This window comes from Myotis lucifugus, unplaced genomic scaffold, assembly GCF_000147115.1.
Source record: "Myotis lucifugus unplaced genomic scaffold, Myoluc2.0 scaffold_104, whole genome shotgun sequence".
Classification (NCBI taxonomy): Eukaryota; Metazoa; Chordata; class Mammalia; order Chiroptera; family Vespertilionidae; genus Myotis; species Myotis lucifugus.
This window is the reverse complement of record NW_005871152.1, coordinates 3,916,987-3,937,122: the sequence shown is the minus strand read 5'-3', so window position 1 is coordinate 3,937,122 and position 20,136 is coordinate 3,916,987. Positions and strand designations below refer to the sequence as shown.

The 20,136-nt window shown below is 40.9% G+C and overlaps 1 pseudogene; it reads left to right on the top strand.

Moving 5' to 3' along the window:
- The first annotated feature begins 14,554 nt into the window (after positions 1-14,554).
- Positions 14,555-16,144, top strand: LOC102429107 (annotated as a pseudogene).
- The last annotated feature ends 3,992 nt before the right edge of the window (positions 16,145-20,136 follow it).

The window sequence follows — 20,136 nt, the reverse complement described above, 5'->3', positions numbered from 1 at the left end:
CTCTCTCCAGTCTGCACTTGAGCGTAAAAATCTTTACAATCAGTTTATTTTGACCAGAGCGTTGACAGTTCTATGAAAGAAAAAGTGCTGTTACTTAGCACTAATCATTATAATTATACTACAATCGAGTTCTGATTATCTGCTCCCAGGTTTTTAAAACTGGGGCTGATGAGATTGTTTTGTGTCCTCTTTTCCATCTGTGGCTTGTGGCTACCTTTCATTAAATCAAGGCTTTTTCAACCCACTCAAGTTATTATGAGTAATGGGACGGTGTTTTTTATAAGGATACATCTACATGGGCACCCAATAACTGGTGACAACTTTATCTCCAGACAGATAGGTACAGTTACTCACGTGGGCATTGTGGAAACAAGAAACATCACAGCCCTGGAAAGCTTCAGAGACTATTTGTTTCATGTCTCTCCAATGGTATTTGTATTCTCTCATGCTTCAATGTGCGGATCATCTATAATTCATGGCTTCTCAGCAGTTTCAAACAGCCCTACCAAGCACCTTGTTATTGTGAGAGAATTTGATCAGCTGGGCTTATCTTTTATACCATAAGACAATAGATGGTGGCCTTTGGGTCAGGTGCTTGTTTCTGAAAACAGAGATATAGTGGTTAAAATAAGGCAAGCAAACTGAGTTACATGGTCAAAGGCTGCCTTTTCAGGAGGACTATGTGTAGGCTCTTCAGAAAGTGCCCAGTGGGATTGAGACCCACATGCCCAGAGGGGTAAGGAGCTCATTGAATCAAGCTTTACTGGTTTCTTTCCTCTCCTTTTATTATCCTCACTTCCTCTCTTGTGCCTCCTGGATGACCTCTCAAATAAACACTCTGCAATCAAGTCTTTGTTTCAGAATCTGCTTTTGGAAGAACCCAAACTGCGATTTTAAAAATTGCAAATATGGAACACAACCTGCTTTTCATATGCTCATTGGTTCCAGATTCATCTTAAGAGCTTTACAAAGTATACAATCCTGACCTCCACAGCATGAATCTGAGCCCTTGGATACTAAGTGCCAAGATCTCCATTTGTGATTAGTCAGTCAGTTTAGGAAGTATAGCAGCACACAATCCAAACTTCCCAAGTTGTTTTGTTATTACTTCTACTGTTCTATCTCAGCAAATAAGCTATCATGTGTAGATAGCAAGAACTAGAAACTCTTTTTTGATAGAAAGTTGGTGGTGGAGGTGGTGACAATAGTTGGTTGGTAAAGCTGAATGTTTTCCTTCCTTTCTTGGTAACTCATTTTTGCCTAGAAATAAATTATGAGAAATTTAAAATGATGTTATTTAGAAAGCAAGTTACAAGAAAACCTTGCACATTCATCTTACTCAAGTTTCCTCTGAAACCATTTCCTACTTAAATTTCAAGATATGAATTAAATGTCATCTTCTCCATGACTATCCCTATGTGCCAAAATTAGATCCCCCTCTCTTAATTTTCCCCGAACTTTCTGCTTGGAGATTCACTTAAGAATACTTGCAGTGAAAAATTTGTTAGCTACTTGTTAAAATCAGTAAGACTTGTCTGCTTGATTATGAACTATTTGAGGACACTGTTCTTGCTATTTTTAAATTTATCTTGGAAACTCCCTTTCTTGGCATATCGCTGGGGCCCAATAAATATTAAACATGTGATTTTAAAAAATATATAAATCCAGTTTAACTGATTCTCCGCTTAAGCCCTTCATATGTATTCCTACTGCATTTGGGATAATATGTAAACTTTTTATTTAGGATGTAGAAAACTGGAGAGTCACTCCTGCACTTCCAAGAAAAAACTGGATAACCTACAGAACTATAACTCCTCTCGAACCCATCAAACTGCCAAAGTGCCAAGGCACCCAACTACCCTGAAATCTAAGAAAAGACAGTCTCCAAGGAGAGATGGGATGCAAGCCGATGCAGAATACCATATAAACTAGTAAGAAAATGCAATGTTTTATTTTTAGCAAACTGTGATAGGCCAAGTAAGAGCTAGCGTTAAATTATAGAACTCCTACTAGCTGAAGGTTTTTTCCCCCTCGACCTCACTAAGTGTTCATATGAGGGATGGGGTCCAGGCAAGAGACTAGAGAAAACCTCCCTTGTGGTAGGGGTTGCAATGAAAGCACACAGCCACCACGCTCAGACTTTTCTCCCCTAACTCCTCTATGGAACAAAAGCCTTGAACTTGCCCCAGAAGTCTCTTGGAGAAAGAGTGGACTCTTCCAGACCTGAAAACTGATGGGGACCGGGGAGCTTTCAGGCCACGCTTGTAAATCCCCTTTAAAAAGACCCAGAAATATTTAAGGATGCGCATCTCTCAGAAGAACCGGACTACCTCTGTGAACTGAAATTTAGGAAACGTCATTTGCAAATGTTAATACTTTTTCTCACCCACCAGCTGGTGAGGCTGGAGAGATGTCAGTTACACTCCCTGATTGATTGAGCCGTGATCCCATCGTCATGGCCGCGGTATCATTCCATCTGGCATTTAGGCTCTGTGATTGGGATTGTTTGGGAAGATGGCCAAAGTGATAGCTAGCTCGCGGCAGTCTGCTTCAGCAGCTGCGCGTACGCCCAGTCCACGGCCCAAAATGTATTAATCCAGACCAAATAAATGTTATTTTGGGTTTGATTTAGAAGAGATACGATCAAAGATGGGAACATTTTGCATGAATGAGTGAACATAATCAGTGTGCTAAATTATAAAGTTCAACTTATGCTATTTAATAGACGACTGTTTAGAGTTATGGAAATTCCATATGGAATCACATCTCCTGATTATCATACAAAAATATAAAACCAAATTATAGCTCGTGCTGATGCATGCTGGGTTAGGTAAAGACACTCCAAGGTCATAAAATTTCGCAATGTGTAACATTTGCCAAGGCTAAGATGAGACTTCTTTTGTTTCTTTTAGAAAATAACTTTTACAGACCATGTCACCAAATGAGCAATTAATAAGAAAGAACACATCATTAAACTCTGCTCTCAGGTAATTTTCATGCCACAGTGTTCATTGTTCATAGCCCAGGCTTTTCTTAGTGAATCATAACATTGTCTTAATTATCACTACCATCCTCTGGTAATTGGTTTCCTTCTCTCTCATCCAGGACAAACCTTTGAATCCCTTTGCAAAGCACATACTCTATTTATCACATGGGTTGTCATCTTATGAGCAAAGGATCTCAAGTTTTCCCTCCCAATGTTCTTAGTGAATAAGAGTCCCAGGTGCCAGGAACAACAATGAAAAAACAAAACAAAAACTTCTTCCACAATTACCACAGACTCTTTGGATGCACAGTAATGGACAGCTTTTTGTTCCGGACTTTTTAAAGAAGTAATTAAAGCTTACCCTTCTAGAGCCCTTGGAAACACAGTCTCTAATGAATATGATTTGTCCCGCAATTCTTTCCTTAGACAAATAGGCAGCAGCCAACTGATTCAAGCCTGACTTCATACTGGGTTAATTTTATGGTGGAAGAGGGCAAGATAGGCATGGAGTAGTCCTTCTGGCTTGTCTTAAAAATGGATGTTGGCTGTAGTTATTCACATAACAACTGTGATTGATGTCGTTCCTGTTGAAATGTAGACTTCTTAAAAGTATGTTTGGCCCAGCCGGTGTGGCTCGGTGATTGAGGGTCAATCCATGCACTGAGAGGTCACTGGTTCGATTCCTGGTCAAGGCACATATCTGGGTTGTGGGCTTGATCCCTGGTGAGGGACGTGCAGGAGGCAGCTAATCTATGTTCCCTCATCGATATTTCTATCTCTCTCTCCTTTCCCTTCCTTTCTCTCTCTAAAAAAAATCAATAAAAATATGTTTAAAAGTATGTTTGGGGCAACCATGGTATCAGATAATCAGCCTGCCTGAACTTTGCACTTTTCAGCCAATTATTTTGAAATCATATAAATCCAGCCAGAAAGATAAATGGATAAACTTTGCATTAGCTAGTCCTTCCTCAGAGCTGTGTGATGATCTTAGACAATGGACTAATATTGATTTGATACTAAATGGATAGATTTGAAAGGTACCTGGGCAGAGAAGGTGAGTGTAGTGCAGGGCGGTACATCCCAGACCTTAATATGTATACAAATCCCTTGGGAATCCTGTTAAAATGCAGATTCTGACACAGCGGGTTCGGGGGTGGACCTGGACTGTTTTATTTCCAACAATTCCCAGGTGGTGCCAGTGCGACGGGTCTAAAGGCCTAGACATAGGCCCAGTTACCAACAGTTTAACTGAAATCAAACCTGATCATGAAACAGATGCGAAATACTAGATAGTGGTTGGGAGCACGGTTTACAGCTGGGCAGACCTGGGTTAAGTCTCAATTCATCTACTCCACAACCAAGCGACTGAAGGCACTGAAACTCTGTAGCGTGAGGACGGTCATATCCACCCAGAGGGCTGCTGCTGTCCACAGAAATGTGTAAAGGACACTTTATGGGCCAAGCACAGAGCTCAGAGCTTGACATCGAGGAAGTGCGCAGTGAGTGACTTCAGATGATTACCCTGTGGCTAAGCATGCTTATAGGGCCAAGATGTGACTCGGATCCTTGTCTACACTGTCTACAGCTGACACCTCGGCTCCAAACGAACAGTTGTTCATTTTTTCCTTAAGTTAGGGGATATGAATTTTCAACACTTTGCATTTAAGAATTCCCAGATGGTAAAAAGCACATGCAACCATAAAACAAATGAGCTTTGGGGATATATTATATTGATTTATAATATGTATGCTCCCATAAGTGATTCTTTTTAATTATAAGTTGCAATGATTTATAAATATTGTTTTGTGGATATCTTCATGCGCCCCAAAAAGTGATAAATAATGTCAAGCCTCACCCAGCTCTAGTTTGGGGAGTCTGTGTCTCATGTAGGTAGCTGAACACATGGGCCCTCATTCCTGCTCCCGGAAATGGCTGCTCCCTCTACTCTGTGCACTGTGGTCACTTCTGCTGCTGTGCCAGGCTGGCAGCACCCCGGCAGGTCAGCTGGTCCTCCTTCTGTTGGGCCCCATAGCTCACAGGCCCCAATACCAGCTCTCTGTGCTGTTAAAGAGCCAGAGGTCTCCTGTGGGGGCAGTAGGAGGAGAGACTTGGAGGACAGAGAATTCCTCAATCTCCTTGTGCTGCGTTTTGTTTAAGGTGACCCCTTGCAGCCTGCCCATTTCCAAATGAGTTATATAATTTAGTGAACACTGCTTTTGCTCTTTTTAAAAAACATATTTTTATTGATTTCAGAGAGGAAGGGAGAGAGAGAGAGAGATAGATACATCAATGATGAGAATCATTGATCGGCAGCCTCCTGTACACCCGCCACCGGGGTTGGAGCCTGCAACTCAGGCATGTGCCCTTGACTGGAATCAAACCTGGGACCCTTCAGTCCGCAGGTTGATGCTCTATCTATTGAGCCAAACCAGCCAGGCCTGTTTTTGCTTTTGTACAGGCTCCTTGTTCTAGGATTCATACAATCACTGGGAAAATAGAACACAACTGTGATCACCTTTCCCCTCTGATGATGAGCTCTGTCTGAGGTTAGAGGGCCCCTTAGTCCCCATACCTCCACCCAGAGATGTCTCAGTTCCTGACTGCAGCTGTCCAGTCCCATAAGTACCCCAGACATGCTTTGTTGTGGCTGATCCCAATGGCACAAAGCTTGCCTTCTCTCCCAGGAGCCTCCACACAGCCATGTAAATAGGTCTCTGACTGGTGGGCTCACCAGCTGCCCATGCAGTTGCAGACTTTTCTGGATATTCTTCCACATAGGTTCTCTCTTCTATTCTGAATATCGAGGCTCTAAGAACCTCTAATGAGAAAAATTAGAGGAAATAAAAGAAAGGAAAATAACATCTATTGATTACTTAATATGTGAAGGAACATGGTTGTTTCTTTTACATATAAATTCTAGCTATACGGCAATTTAATGAGTTTAGTGTTCTATCCCTACTTAATAGATGAAGAAATGGAAGCTTACAAATATCAAGTAACTTGACCAAGTTAATAAGTTTCCAAGTTGGAATTTCAGCCTGAGTTTGGCCTCAGAAAACCATGGTATTTCCACTACACCACAAAGAACTATAAATTAAGAACAGAAGTGCCCACATAAAGACAATCTATTAATGTCTTGGATGCTAATGAACATTAGTCAGTTGATGGACATTAGCTGTGACATGTTTGCCAGGAATATGACCCTCTTTTTTGCAAAGAGTCTTGCTATTTATAGAGCATTAAAAATTGCTTCATTGAATTCTGGCTGCACAATGTATTAATCACAGTTCGGTACAATATCACCAGTTACTAAATTCTAATGTTATAATACCCTATCTGCATAATGACACTCAACTAGTAGGAAAGTGAAATAATGAAGCCATTTAAACTATTGTTTACCCATGTGGCAGTGAAAGGATTTAACATGTCTAAATTTTTAAGGAATTACTCGTGGGGTTATTTTTAACTAAATAGATGACATCAATTGGTTGATTTAGCCTTTGAAATTTCAAGAATCCAAGCTCTTCTCAATTCTTAAAAAGCATTAAAAAAAGTTTAATATCTCTATCAGTCATCCTCAATTCCTATGAAAAAAAGGACCCCTTAAAATTTAATTTAAAAAATCAAACTAATACAAGTGCATGGAATTTTTTTAAATCAAATGGGTTAGAAAAGATTATAATGAGAACCCATATCACTGAATTAACACTGGCTTAAACAATTAAGAAATGTATTATCTCACATACTGAAGCCCATATACAGGGTGACTCTAGATGTGTGTCTCAGAATTGGGGACCAGCTCAGGAACCCTCCCAGCTCAGGAACCCACCGTGTGTGTAGCTATGTCCCCTCATAGTCACGGGACGGCTGCCAAATCCGCCTGTCGAGGACAGTGACGAAAAATTGTCTCCCCAATTAAGGAACAGATGCCGTTCTCTTCAGTTTGATCAAGTGCCTCCTCCCCACCATGACTAAAAGTAGCCAGTGACTTCAGGCACTGTGTGTCCAGATCAATAATCTCTACCTTATCAGATCCAATGTATTCTTTGAAAACAAATTCTTTATAAACCCTTTCTTTCTTAACTTTGATAGCATGTGATGGCCATCATAACCCATCTACATGCACAATTTCAGAGAGTACTTACATTAACAAAGTTTCTAAGGTAAGTTCAGTTAAGATCCTTCTTAAACCAGCTCCATCCAGGATCTATAAGCTTGGGACCTGAATATCCTAACTATTTGTCTCAGCTTTTGCTTTGATTTCTGTCTACTTTGACCAGTGTTGGAAGATTCTGTGTTGCCATAAATGTTCACTGTTGCTGCTGAGACTTAGGGGAGGGGATATCCGTTAGGAAAAAGGATCTTGAACCTTGAATCTTCTCAGCTTTTCTGTATGACTGTCAGTATTCAGTGATCCCCACCAATGTAAATTCAGGCCATTGAGATAGTTCAGGAAACTGCTATTCAAGTGAATGGGGGATCTCAAGGATCTCAGGTCTAGGGAAGGAAATATAGACAAGCATAGATGAAAATACAAAGTTCAACATCATAGCTTTAGGAAAGTACACCTCAGAGACAGATCTTAGGGAACTCATAGCTTTGGATTTTCTAAATTCAGCTTTTCCCTGAGTCTGGTTTTCTCTATCCTACTAAAGGGGAAGTAGGGGAGTACGGAATATTTATTAAATTCCTCCTGTGTGTCAGGGACAATTTTCTCATGACACACCATTTAACGCTCACTAGGACACTCCGAAGCAGCTGTTTCTGCACTTGCTCTGTGTCTGACAGACTGTGTCTCAGAGGGTAGAGGGACTGCAAGTTGAACTGGGTCCTGTAGGAGTCCCACGTCCAACCTCCTTCCAGACCTCAATGAAGTCATTCTCACCTTGCCTGCCACCTCCTTTTATTCTTATTTTAAATTAGAGTGTTCTTGAGTTCCCCTGGTCCCAGGAAAATGCAGACTAATATAATTTCCAATCCTCCAAGGCTAGCCTCCACATTTGTTGCTTAAATTCCTTCTCCAGGGACCACCTGACTCTGCTCAGACAATATCAACCTTCGGAAAGTCTCTGCTCTGGAGGCGGCCCAGCCCATTTTCAGATGCAATGGTAGTTAGAAAGCTCTTTCAGAATTTGCCTCCCTTAAACTCAGCCACTGGTGCTGGTTCTGCTCTCTGAAGCCTCCTTTAAAAGTCTCATCCCAGCCTAGCTGGTGTGGTTGAGTGTCAACCTATGAACCAGGAGGTCATGGTTCAATTCTGAGTGAGGGCACATGCCCAGGTTCTGGGCTCAGTCCCTGGTGTGGGACATGCAGGAGGCAGCCGATCCATGGTTCTCTCTCATCATTGATGTTTCTATCTCTCTCCCCCTCCTTCCTCTCTGAAATCAATACTAATTTTTTTTAAAAAAAGCTTCATCCCTATATCATGGGGTGGCCATATAAACATTCAAGCTGTAATTCATTCAATTGTTTGCTGTGAGCAATGAATGTGTCTACTGAAGATAAGTCATCTGATAACACTTGAGTTATTATCTTATTTTTTGGTGCCCAGATCTTTCCACTTTCTTCCCAAATACCAAGCTTTGTCTAATATATATTTTTTCAAATGGTTCCTATTTTCTAGTTTCCTATGTCCTACTCCATTCTTACCTTGGCCTCTGACTAATTCTTTTCTCATATACCTCAGTTTGATTTTTCTTCCAATTAATGTTAAACTCCATGCTGGCTCTTGTCCAATGATTAAACATTTACATTAATCAACATGAATGTTTTATTGAAGACACAAAAGCAGAGCCTTAAGAGCAGCAGAAAAACATCACAAAAACCGGTTTTATTCTCTTCTCCTGTCTTAAAGTTTATTCACTAGAAATAATAGAGAAGTACGGTATTTTACAAAATATTTTTGAGCCTTAGAAACAATGCAAAAGAGAACTTTCATGGTAATCACATTTGAGTTCAGGTACCCTACAAACCAGTGTGGTCTGTGGACCAGCAGCAGCAACATTAAGTGACAATTTGTGAGAAATGCACATTTGGGGGCCAGCCCTTAAACCCACTGAGTCAGAAACTCTGAGGTGAGTCCAGAGTTGATAAACCCTCCAGGTGATTCTGATGCACACTAAAGTTTGAGAATTGCTATAAACTAACTTGGCTTTTGTCCTTGATAAAAACAATGAACATCTTTAGCATTCCTTACAAATTTGCAAGGCCTACATTACTCAAACTCTCTAGAGCCAGCAGTTCTCAACCTGTGGGTCGCAACCATCGGAAAACACATATAGCATATCAGATATTTACATTACAATTCATAACATTAGCAAAATTACAGTTATGAAGTAGCAACGAAAATAATTTTATGGTTAGGGGTCACCACAAGATGAGGAACTGTATTAAAGTGTTGCGGCATTAGGAAGGTTGAGAACCACCCTAGACTCTTTTTGCCTTTCATGAAAAATCATGTGGTTAAACTAGATCATGTATGGCAAAGAAATTTCATATTAGTCGCCAGCTCTGATCAATTAGTAGTGATTCCCTGGAGAATAATGACTTCAGAGTCATAGAGACTTAAGAACGTCTCTAGCTTCTTGTATGTCTTCCAGTGTCATCTAGCCCACATCTGGGAGCTCATCTAGCTAAAATCTTGTCCTCTTAGTAAAAACATCCAAAAGTTAAATACCCCAATTAAAACATTCCTTACCCACTTGGACCCTCCCACTCCAGTTCTGTTTTCTAGTCTGAATGTTGAGCTCTGCTCATTGTTGACACAAACTGAGATGATGATTAACACCTTTGAGCCCCAGTGGATGATTTAAGCTTTGTTGGCGTAGATTATCAGATACAGTTTATCTGTTGAAAACCATTAATTAATGAATTCTTCTTTATAGTCTCATTCGACCGAATCACACACACACACATACAAAGGGAGTGGTTTTTCAAAAGTCTTCATATTATACTTTATAATATAATGATAGATAATTCAGATAATAAAAATATGGACAGCAGAAATTAGTACACATATAGGAGGAGACTGGGTTTGTCTAAGAGGCTGTGTTATAACTGTTTCAAATAAGACAATGCAGAGTATCCTGGGAATTTTGAACACACTCTCAAAAGGCACTAAATAAGTTGCTTTCAATATAAATTCACCCACTCCTAGTGGGTCATAAGAACATGTATATATTCATGGCTTGATTTTCCCAAAGTAATGGCAATATTAGGTAGGTAATAAGAGACCACTGTATTTGGATAAGACCCAAACATCAACCTTCAGTCATTTACTTAATTGCTTAGAGTCTGTTTCCTCATAACCATCTTCTCAAATTTGCTGTAAGGGACCAGTTCAAGATGACAATGTAGGAGGATCCTGAACTAATCTAGTCCCATGGACACCCAAATCTACAGCTACATACAGAACAATTTCTTCTGGGGGGAAAATACACCAAAAACTAGCTGAGCAACTCTTGCACATTGGGAGACTGAAACACACACACACACACACACACACACACACACACACACACACACACACACACAAACACACACACACACACATCAAAGCAGATAAGAGAGCCTGACACAATCTTGCCAAGAATCCATCCCAGTATGGTGACCCACAATTAGGAGGGAACTCACTAACCAAAGGTTCTCCCTGAGAAACAATACGTTTGAACCCCACACCTGGCACCCCAACTTTTAAAACTGGCACCTGAGCAATGAGCCTTCAAAAACATCCAGCTTTGAAAGTCAAAGTTGCTATAGTGTGCTGCTTTTTGAATCACAAAGCGCTGTGCAGATATTGGATCTTTTACTATAGATATAGATATAAATAATCCCTAAAATAATTATTTCAACTAGAGCTACAATAATGGCACCACAGAGAGTTTGTGAGATTTGGATTATTTTTTTACAGTTATTATTTGATAGTTGTTTTCTTTTGTTTTGTTATTGCTCTGACAAACAGTAGGATGGGTACTAAAGAAATTTCCTGATAGGTATAAAATCATGATAAATTCTACATCAAAGGCTTCTTCTCTGGGCGCTTCTTCACGTAAGTCATATATGGTGTCCTGTAGCTCCCCACTTCATTGGCAAACAATGAGTTTCAGAGCCCTGGAATACCCCAGGCATGTTGGCAATCCAGGCTCTGAGAATCTTGTCTAGAACAGCAGCTCTGGTGATCCCACCCAGGCAGCAATTTTCACTACTTGGGCATTCAGCAGCATGCACAGAGGACTCACCAGGCAGAGGGCTGAAGAAGCTGGAAGAGAGGCAGGATTCTCTCATCTGTTGGCCCCATGCCCAAGGCATCAGGGCCTGAGTGATATCACTAAAAAGGGGCAGAATAACCCCACCTGTCCCTACATATATCACTCACTGGACTTGTCCCTTACAACTCATTGCTCCAATTAGATGATGACATCATGCACGCAATATCCATGACACAATTTATATAAATCCTTAAGCACATTGTCTGGCATATAGTGAGATGTCAATAAATTTAACTCTTAGAAACATGATTAGTTGTTCACATGAGGTGAGGCATTCGAGCTACTTTAGACAAGGAGCAACACATTGAGCCATAAACAGTCACTGATACTCAGATTAATAATGGCTCTTTAGATTCAACACTGAGCTCTGGTAGTACTCTTATGGCTGGGACATGGAGGAAGTGGCGTGTGACCCTTCAATTAAAAAGGGTTGGTAATGGAGGGCAGAGGCAGTAGGGCCCTGCGATGGAACAAGATGAGGATTCCAGGGTCCTGTTGGGCAAATAGGATCTAAAAGTGGAGGAGAAAGGTGAAAACTGTCTGGGGTAACAGATAGAATCCTGCTCAAGAATCAAGAGACGTGGTTCTCATCCAAGCTCAGCCCCTAGCTAGCAATATAACTTTCCCAAGTCACTCAGTGTCTCTGAGTGTTAGTGTATTTAACTACGAAGTGATGAAGTGAGATGAGATCACCCTTTGGGCCCTTCCAAGAGTACCAAAGGCAAAGCTTTCCTTCCTTTCCTTAAGCTGGATTCTATATGCAATAAATTCATAGTATAGGTGGAAACTTTGAAGAGTTCTGTAAATGTAAAAACTGTCAGAGTTATATAAGGTAACTTACAAAAGAGACAAGATCAAAAGTCTATACTTTATAAAGCCACATGCAGTGTCTGTTGTCTCAAGGCTCCAATAAATCTTAACTGGCATTTTTCACATATGATATGATTGGCTACATTAAAAAAAACTAAGAGAAACTAGGGAAAAACATTTTAATTAAAAAGAGAATTTATCAGGCTTTCTGGATTAATAAAAAATCAATTGAAAAAAATTGAATTTTAAATACCAGCTATACAGATCAAAATGTATAACGTAGGCCCTAGCTGGTTTGGCTCAGCGGATAGAGCGTCGGCCTGCGGACTCAAGGGTTCCAGGTTCGATTCCGGTCAAGGGCATGTACCTGGGTTGGAGGCACATCCCCAGTAGGGGGAGTGCAAGAGGCAGCTGAATCGATGTTTCTCTCTCATAGATGTTTCTAACTCACTATCCCTCTCCCTCTCCCTTCCCCTCTGTAAAAAAAAAAAAATCAATAAATTATATATATTTTTAAAATGTATAACTTAGAATGCTATTCATAAGATTTTCAAAAGTATGAAGTATCCATAGATAGGTCTAATAAATGATGTGAAAACTTTATGGAGACAATGATAAGATTAATTTAAAAAAATACCTAAATAAATGGATAAGGAAGACTTACTATCCCAAAGATGTCAATTCTCCTTAGTGGATCTATAGCTTTAATGCAGTTCTAATTAAAACCCTAATAGGAATTTTATGGACCTTCACAAGATGATTATAAAATTTAAATTGAAAACAAAGGGCCAAGAAATTCCCAAATGTCCTTTAAAAAAGAAGTATATGGCACAGGGAGGGATTGCCCTAACATATATCAAGAGTTATTATAAAGATAATAAAATTGAACAGAGTGATATTGGCTAAGGGAGAGACAAACAGTTCAATGGAGAGAGCCCAGAAGCAGACCTGCATGTATAGGTAGGTTCTCCTTACATATAACATAGGGGTCATTGCAAATCAGTGGGGAAAGAACCAGCTAGTCAATAAATAGTGCAGAGACAATGTTATCCTCATTCTGAATGGATTAGGGCACAAAGGTGAAAGGCAAAATGTAAAATTTAGTGTAACATATAAGAGAATATATTTATGACTTCAGTTTATAAAAGAATTTTCTATAATACATTCCAACCATAAAAGAAGAATGATAAATTCAACTATATCCAAGTTAAAATTTTTGTTCCTTAATGAACAAAATGTCTTTTCTGTTTGTGAAAAGGCAACAAAGGAAATGAAAAGAAAATCCAGAAGCTGGAATAAATATTAGTGGCATATAACCAATAAAAAATTACTATTTATAAAAGATATAAGGAGCTCTTAACTTCTTTATATCAGAGTAAACTAATCACCCAATAAAGAATGGATACAGAGATCTCCGCCTCTTCCTCCTCCTCCCCGGTATCTTCCATATCAGCCGACCCAGAGGGCACAGCTGACTCCTCCCCGGACACCATACCATCATCAAGAGCGGCCCTGATGGACCCTTTGATGCAGCCCTTCAACTCGCTGAAGCTTCGGGAAGCCCGTCGCCAATGACGCCGCCCACTAGCCAGATCAACAAGGACAACCAAACCACCGACTTGAAGACAGCTGAAATCTCTTGACTGAAGAGGCCAGCAACCTTCTACAGGAACAAGGCTCCTTGTGCACTCCATCCACTATGTTTATAGCTCTGCTTGCTATCATTGCTTGTCAGTCTTCTTCCGAGTCTTAAACAACCCAATCCGAGAGGTGGCCACTGATTTACATGCACTATCATTTAAAAAATAAAAAAGGGGGAATTTGCTGGAAGCCGGTCCATCCTTGCTGCTTGACACAGTCGCTGCAGGGAAGAAGCATCTGCACAGGATATGTTTCAAGGGACCTGGCATATATGGCATACTGTTCTTAATATGTTTGCTCCCCTTCTTGGCGCTATGTGTTTTAACCAAGGTCACCTCTCCAAGAAAGGTTGTTTCCCCAGGTAGGGTTTTTTCCCTGAAGTTAGGGAGGGAATAAAACCCCTTAACTAAGTGACAGGTGGTAGTTAATCACTTTAACTATGAACAATCACGCTTAAGCTACATAATCTTTACTCCCTGGAATGGAGATAAGAAATGCCCTAACCTTTGGAATAAAAATTGATAGGATTAAAATCAACTGGTATAAATACAGATGTAACAAGACATTAAAACACAGAACCTGGCTGGAGATCCTGGACAGAACTTGGCTGGAGATCCTGGCTAGGCTGCTGATCAACTGAACGCTGTCTCTGTGTCCTTCATTCTTCGCCAACTCCGTCCACACCTTTGGGAACCCCTGGATCTGCTGGGGTTGGACCCCAACACACCGTCTGAGAGCTGAGCCGCTGTAGACGTTCTCAGAGCAACCGAACCGCAGCCTGTCCTCCGCTCACGGGTCTCCTGTGAAAGCCTGAGCGCCTGTGTGGACCTTCTCCCTTTGTCTTATAACCATGTCCACCAATGAGAATGCTCATTCGCCAGCTGCCTGCCTTAACAGATTCAAAAACAAGGGGAAAGACAGTACAGAAATGAGGCAGCGCCGAATAGAAGTTAATATGGAGCTGAGGAAAGCTAAGAAGGATGACCAGATGCTGAAAAGAAGAAATCTGAGCTCCTTTCCCGATGATGCTATGTCTCCACTGCAGGAAAACTGCAATAACCAGGGCACTGTAAATTGGTCTGTTGAGGACATTGTCAAAGGCATAAATAGCAACAATTTGGGAAGCCAGCTCCAAGCTACTCAGGCTGCAAGGAAACTGCTTTCTAGGGAAAAACAGCCACCCATAGACAACATAATCTGGGCTGGTTTGATCCCAAAATTTGTGTTCTTCTTGGGCAGAACTGATTGTAGTCCCATCCAGCTTGAATCTGCTTGGGCCCTCGCTATCATTGCTTCCGGGACTTCGGAACAGACCAAGGCTGTAGTAGATGGAGGTGCTATTCCAGCATTCATTTCTCTGTTGGCATCTCCCCACGCTCACATCCGTGAACAAGCCGTATGGGCTCTAGGAAATATTGCAGGTGATGGTTCAGTTTTCCGAGACTTGGTTATCAAGGATGGTGCAGTTGACCCACTGTTGGCTCTTCTTGCAGTTCCTGATATGTCATCTTTAGCATGTGGTTACTTACGTAATCTGACCTGGACACTTTTAAACCTTTGTCGCAACAAGACTCTTGTACCCCCATTAGATGCTGTTGAGCAGGTTCTTCCTACTTTAGTTCGTCTCCTGCATCATGATGATGCAGAAGTATTAGCAGAAAGCTGCTGGGCCATTTTCTACCTTACTAATGGTCCAAATGAACGGATTGAAATGATTGTGAAAACAGGAGTTGTACCCCAACTTGTGAAGCTCCTAGGAGCTACTGAATTGCCAATTGTGACCCCTGTGCTAAGAGCCATAGGAAATATTGTCGCTGGGACAGATGAACAGACGCAGGTTGTAATAGATGCAGGAGCACTTGCCATCTTTCCCAGCCTACTAATGAACTCCGAAACTAATATTCAGAAGGAAGCTACATGGACAATGTCAAACATCACAGCTGGCCGCCAGGACCAGATACAGCAAGTTGTGAATCATGGATTAGTCCCATTTCTCATTGTTGTTCTTGCTAAGGCAGACTTTCAGACACAAAAGGAAGCTGTATGGGCTGTGGCCAACTATACAAGTGGTGGAACAGTTGAACAAATTGTATACCTCGTTCATTGTGGCATAATAGAGCCACTGATGAACCTCTTAACTGCGAAAGATGCCAAAATTATTCTGTTTATTCTGGATGCCATTTCAAATATATTTCAGGCTGCTGAGAAACTAGGTGAAACTGAGAAACTAAGTATAATGATTGAAGAATGTGGAGGTTTGGACAAAATTGAAGTTCTACAATACCATGAAAATGAGTCTGTGTACAAAGTGTCACTAAACTTGATCGAGAACTATTTTTCTGTAGAGGAAGAGGAAGATCAAAATGTTGTGCCAGAAACTACCTACGAAGGTTATACATTCCAAGTTCAGGATGGCACTCCTGTGGCCATTAACTTTTAGAGTGTACAACTGAGGCATAAAGTTATTTGTTGTGAAAAAAAAGAATGGATACAGAGGTAGAGCAGCATCCAACCACTGCAGGGAGGGGTGGGGGTGGGGGTGCGGGGTTAAGAGATCAACCGAAGGACTTGTATGCATGCATATAAGCATAACCAATGGACTCAAGACACTGGGGGTTAGGGGAGGCCGGGGAAAGGTCAAGGGGCAAAAAAAAGGAGACATATGTAATACTCTTTGTAATACCTTAAGCAATAAAACAAAATTTAAAAAAAAGAATGGATAAGTATTAACAGAAGAGAAAACACAAGTGGCAAATAAACATATGAAAACATGCTCAGCCTCATTAATAAAAATCACAGTGAGAAACCATTCTATATCCATCTGTTTGGAAAATATTAAGAAGCCTCAGAATATGCAGTTGGTAAGACTGAGGAACAATGGCAACCCTTGCACATTGCTAGTAGAACTGCAAATTGGTACATTCTCCCTGGAATACCATGTGGCATCACCTACTAAAGTTGAATATGTCATATACTGACACCTGGCAGTTCCATTACTGAGACTAAAATCTAGAAAAACTTATTTGCATCAGAAGTCATGGACAAGAATGCTCAAAAAAGCATTGTTTGTAATAATAAAAATTGAAATCAATTGCATTTTCATCAACAGAAAAACAGTAACCGAATTGCAGTATATTCATAGACTGCAACACTATATTACTATCACATGTATATGTTTGCAGTATATTCATAGAATGCAGCACTATATTAATGTCATATATATGTTTGAAAATATCTGGAGTAGGTTCACATGCATCCGTATAGGTAAACTTCACAAACGTGAACGTGAACATAATAAGCAGGTTGCAAAAGAGTACACTCAGCATGAGTCCACTTAAAACAACTTAAGGGGTATTGCCATCTGTGGTTTTAAAACAAGCCCTGGGATAGATAAACACCATAGTCACCACAGTGGTTAAGTCTGGGGAGGGAGAGGAAGTGCATCAGGGAGGCCTTAATGGGGCTTCAAATGACCTACTGGTAATAATCCCTTTCTTACACTGCAGTAGTGAGTGTGCAGATATTCATTTTTGTCCTTTTTTGTACTTTGCTCATAAGCTATAAATGTTCCTCTGTATGTGTAAATATTTAAGTATTTTTAAGACTCTCTGATTTTCTGTGCTTATGAAATGCTAAAAGATGCAAGAGAAGTCACCTAGACCAGTGATGGCGAACCTATGACATGCGTGTCAGAGGTGACACGTGAACTCATTTTTTTTTTTTTGTTGATTTTTCTTTGTTAAATGGCATTTAAATATATAAAATAAATATCAAAAATATAAGTCTTTGTTTTACTATGGTTGTAAATATCAAAAAAATTTCTATATGTGACATGGCACCAGAGTTAAGTTAGGGTTTTTCAAAATGCTGACACTCCGAGCTCAAAAGGTTCGCCATCACTGACCTAGACCCTGCCATAGTTTCACCACAAAAAAAGGCTATTCCTTTCAGCATATCTCTTTGTAATTAGAAATTTCTTTTCATCCCCCTCCTTGCTTTGACAAGGGATAAAACAAATGTCCTTGAGGGAAAGCCTGGGATCATTCTAGATATTACGTCCACCTTTGAGACATGTTTGCTCTCCATTTAAATGATGAATCAGCAGCAACTAGTAGGCCTTTCTCTGAACTGGAGGAAGCAGACTGGAAAGGGAAGGATTGAGTTCCTTGCTCAGGAGGACACAAGAACCAGCTGTAAAAGGGCTCTTACTTTTTCAAGAATTTTTACACCATCAGGACAACTATTATTACAGACATTTTACCAAGGAGGCTTATGAGAAACAGGGAAGAGAAACAGCATGGACACAATGAAGAACTCTTCATTCAATTTTTCTGAATCCTAATTCTGTATTCTTCTTTTAAAAAAAAACTGCATTAAGTTATATACAAAGAAAAACAACCAATAATAATAATAATTTAGGCAACTAACAGGCCAATAAAAAATATTTTTGGATGAGGTTCTATGGCAAACCCATTCATATGTAATCTCTCTCTCTCTCTCTCTCTCTCTCTCTCTCTCTCTCTCTCCCTCAGAGAGAAGCTTCCTCTCTGCTTACACATCATTTTGACATAGAGAAACAAAACTGTAATTACTAGACAGAGGTCATTGTTGGTTAGCATGGCCTACAAGGACCTGTATAATCACGCTCTTGCCTGCTTCTGCCATAGGAAGGCCAGACTACTTGATATCACCAACCCTTTCCTACATAGTATCATAATCTCTTACTCTAATCTCCTTTCCAGGCTAATAATTTAGTCCTAATTTTTCTTGGGAAAGTGATTTAATGTGAGCCTCATTTTTTATATGCTGGAAAATAAAAATATTACCTATTGATATCACAAGGCTGTTAACAAAAAGTTACAGGACATTGAGAGTCCCAGTAGTGGCAACTAGAGGCCGGGGGGCAGGGGGGGTGGGTGGCGGATAAAAAGAGACTGGACTGGGTATAAGGAACTTTTTAGGATGGCAGAAATGTTCTAAATCTTAATTGTGGTGGTGGCTACACAGGCATATGTGTTTTCAGCGGCGTGATCAGCTTCCTTGCTGCACCTCTCAGAACCTACCTCCCTCTTCCCATCTCCTCTCTGGGATTCCTTCTAACCCACCTTGCTTTGCCCAATAAAAACCTCAGGCTTCTCAGTAAGACAATTCCTCCCATTTAAAATAATGCTTTGGAAAGAGCTCTTACCCCCTGCATATGGGAAAGGACAGAGGATTTCAAGTCAGATTGGCTTCTGAGTGGGAACTCTGTTCCTGTTCCAGCTCCACCTCTTCCTCTCTGGATGACTTGACTGTGGGCAGATCCCTCCTTGAGCCTCAGTGTTCCTGGAGAGGATAACATCTCCACCTCATAGTGGGGCCCTGAGCATTGAATGAGGTAATGTATGTAAAGCACTTAATCACTCCGTAGATGATACTTATTATTATCATAACGCAGGTGAACTTGAGCAAAATCCCTTAACCTCACTGAACCTTAGTGTGCTCACTTTTAAAACAAAGTTATTATTACCAATTTGTCTACTTTAAGGTTGGTCTAAGAAAGACCCATTGAGATAATAGATGTGAAAGACATTATCTATATATATAAAAGTCTAAGCGACCATCTGACCAGTAGCTATGACGCGCACTGACCACCACCAGGCAGACGCTCAACGCAGGAGCTGCCAAGCTGCGGTGACTTGGCAGCTGCAGTTCTCGGGTGACGTACCCGGAACCAGAGAGGAGGGAGCCCAATTCTTGGGTGCGTCACCCGAGAACTGCCCTCTCGCAATCCGGGACCCCTCAGGGGATATCAGAGAGCTGATTTCAGCCTGACCCCTCAGGGGATATCAGAGAGCTGATTTCAGCCTGATCCCCGCAAACCGGGCCAAAGGACCCCACCGGTGCACGAATCCGTGCACTGGGCCTCTAGTATGTAATATAAAGAGCTACTCAATGGTAAGCCATTGTTAGCATTTTCAATGATACATTGAGCTGAAAGCTTCTTTTTAAAAGATTCCAAAGTGAAAAAAGAGGGACTATAGCCATGTGCTGCTACTGCCTTTCTGTGACATTTAGAAGCAATCTGGCAATCATCCAACTCCACGAGTGAATTTGATTCCACTTTGAATTGCAGCACTGAGGTTGGTGCATTCTGGTTTGCTCAGCTGTTCCTCCGCCTTGACTTGACATGCTCAGAGTCAGTCAGGAAGACACCGGGTTTGGAATGAACTGGAGCCTCTCCTTAGCTTTCTTTGGACCTCACCCTGGAAGATTCCATCTCCTCCCAAGAGTTTTGAATCCTCCCATGGACAAAACATCAGCTCTCATGAAATAAGGCCAGAGTGTGGGCATTGTTCTACTGGATGCGGGAAATGATCCCACACCAGCAGACACCGTGCCTTTGCCCTGGGAATTATCCTGGTACTGATTGCAGAGAGAAGCAATTGAGAG